Genomic DNA, 2,349 nt, shown 5'->3' with positions numbered 1-2,349 from the left:
TGTTTCGAAAAGTGGGGAAAAACAGTTAGACACATGAACAGATTGGTGGTGTACCAGGAGCTTCTGTTTAAGACTCTGCTTCCTCCTCATCATCACCCAGTCATCCTGTTTCCCCGGCTGCTCGGGACAATCTGCCAGAAGGAGCTAACCTTTGGCTAATATATTGTAATTGTTTTGATTGTGGTAGGAAGAACAAAACTCAAATCAGGAAACAGTCATTTCTTTTCAAGTCAGTTTAAAACTGTTTTTTCCTTCAGATTTAATGTCCATATGACAAATACAATTTTAATACATGTTTAAGAGCTCAATATTCTACACGGCTTTGTACTTTTTTTTATCAACAGTGTGAACAGGAGCATGAAGAAGCAGCTGGTCTGGTTCAGGTAAGGGTTATACTGAATTTCAGACATTTGGGCCATCTACCTGAGACAAAGTAAAGCTCTGTTCTCTGGTCTACAGAGACTGAGCAGTCTCTACAGAAACCAATAAATGACTGAATCTAAAAACCTAATTCATAGGGGGTTGGGAAATATACATTTTGCCCTAGCTAGGGGGTTTGCCAACAGTCTCTGTAGGTCTTTGGGACAGGGACTTAATTATGCAAAAGAATTGTCTCACAGATGTTTACTAAGAAAAAGGTAATTTATGATGTATCAGCCTGCTGGTTGAAAACAACTGCATTTAAGTTTGTTGATTGTAAAACTTGTACGTTAGTGTCCTTTAAATGCTGTTAAAGAGCAATGCCAATGCAAATAGTAATAATTTCCTGTATAACTCGTATTCATCCTCAGGTCTTGCCATCCACAAGTGATACAGGTGAGACACATGTATCGTATTTATTGCATCTCATATTAGTCTGTGGCACCAATATTTTTTGCAATCTACATAACTTTACTAAGAATAAATTTACTGAGAGAAACACGTTTTTCTTTTCTTATTTTTTTTTGTTTTTATCCAATCAGGAAAGAGAAAATCAGACCTTCAAAGTGACGCCAGCAGGTTGCAGTCACCAGCTAAGCGACAGCGTCTGTCTGTACCAGGATTTGCAGGTATTTACGTCTCTTACTAAACAGTGTCACAGTTTAAGCCACTATAGGGTTAAATTTCTGTGCAGCACAATTTGCCCAACATGCCAGTTTCATCTTTGATTCTAGAAATTACTTTTCCTTTGGCTTGTTGTCAAAATTTAACAGTCACACGATGCATGGTATTGTAAGTTTGATTGGTAAGTGGTCACATTATGATCCTGATATACTCTAATTCACACAGGTTTGCTCTTTTTTTTAAACATGAGATTTTACATTTTCTGTTTATTCTAGTTTATAATTCCTTCTAAATAGTTTTTTCCTTTCTTTGTCCACAGAATCAATCATACTGTCTGATGTGAAAAGCATCATGACATTTGTACATGCCAGACTAAATGACCAAGACAAACTCAGTGCTTTCTTGAAGTGAGTATTATGTTTTTTTTATATTTTGTAATGTATGGGCCTGGTTCCACGCCTGATCACGTGACAGTTTCACAAACAAATCACAGAGAGTTTGTTTTTAAAGAAAGCAAAAATGCAGAAAATGGCTGTAAAACATCCTCAGAAGCTGCTAGTTATGTGTAATTGAGTCACACAGAGAAGATGGTCCCTTTTCAAGAGTCTTGACTCACACAAAAATTGGCAGTATATTCACATGAACGCAACAATTAAAATAATTCAGTCCAAACACACTTTATGGATGTCACACTGGTTACACCAAGAAACAGTCACAGGAATGAGTAACTACATTGATGAGGATTTAGAATCAGTACTAATTGCACGTCTTTGGACTGTTGGAGAAAGACAGAGTACTGGGAGAGAACAGAGGCAAACATGGAGATAAACTCAAAATAAAAAGTCCCCCAGCCAGATGTTGGTGTGAGACAACAGTGCTAAACATCATGCCACCGTGCTGCCTGTACATGAACCCTTTAGGTTCTTTCCTTTCTTGTGTCAGATTGTATGACACAGACTGCTGACATACAGCAGTACAATTATAGATGCTGAAATAATTCAGTAGTAAAATAAAACAACATATAATAAACAATTTGTGGAACCAGTGTATAAAACTAGTAATGATTCATTGAAAAATCACTACCATGATTATAACTCTTAAACTCTCACTTTTAAAGCATGTTTAAAAATGTTTTCATGACTGAATCAATTAACCCATATTTAAAATATTGTTCAACAGGAAAAAGATCAGTGATTTGGAGACAGACAAGAGGGAGCTGGTTGGTGTCTTTGGTAAAACTGGGGCTGGAAAGAGCTCTTTGATAAATGCCATCATCAAAGAGAAGAATCTTTTACCCTCAGGAAG

General features: G+C 36.7%; 1 long non-coding RNA gene across 1 annotated transcript; it reads left to right on the top strand.

Annotated features, from left to right (window-relative positions):
* The first annotated feature begins 787 nt into the window (after positions 1–787).
* Positions 788–2,341, top strand: LOC102196711 (uncharacterized). Its single transcript, XR_312468.1, has 4 exons — positions 788–816; positions 963–1,049; positions 1,364–1,451; positions 2,224–2,341. It is a non-coding gene; the product is annotated as an uncharacterized LOC102196711 (long non-coding RNA).
* The last annotated feature ends 8 nt before the right edge of the window (positions 2,342–2,349 follow it).

This window comes from Pundamilia nyererei, unplaced genomic scaffold (assembly GCF_000239375.1).
Source record: "Pundamilia nyererei isolate P.nyererei 1_Seehausen unplaced genomic scaffold, PunNye1.0 scaffold00789, whole genome shotgun sequence".
NCBI classification, from domain to species: domain Eukaryota; kingdom Metazoa; phylum Chordata; class Actinopteri; order Cichliformes; family Cichlidae; genus Pundamilia; species Pundamilia nyererei.
This window is presented reverse-complemented; position numbering and strand designations above follow the sequence as displayed.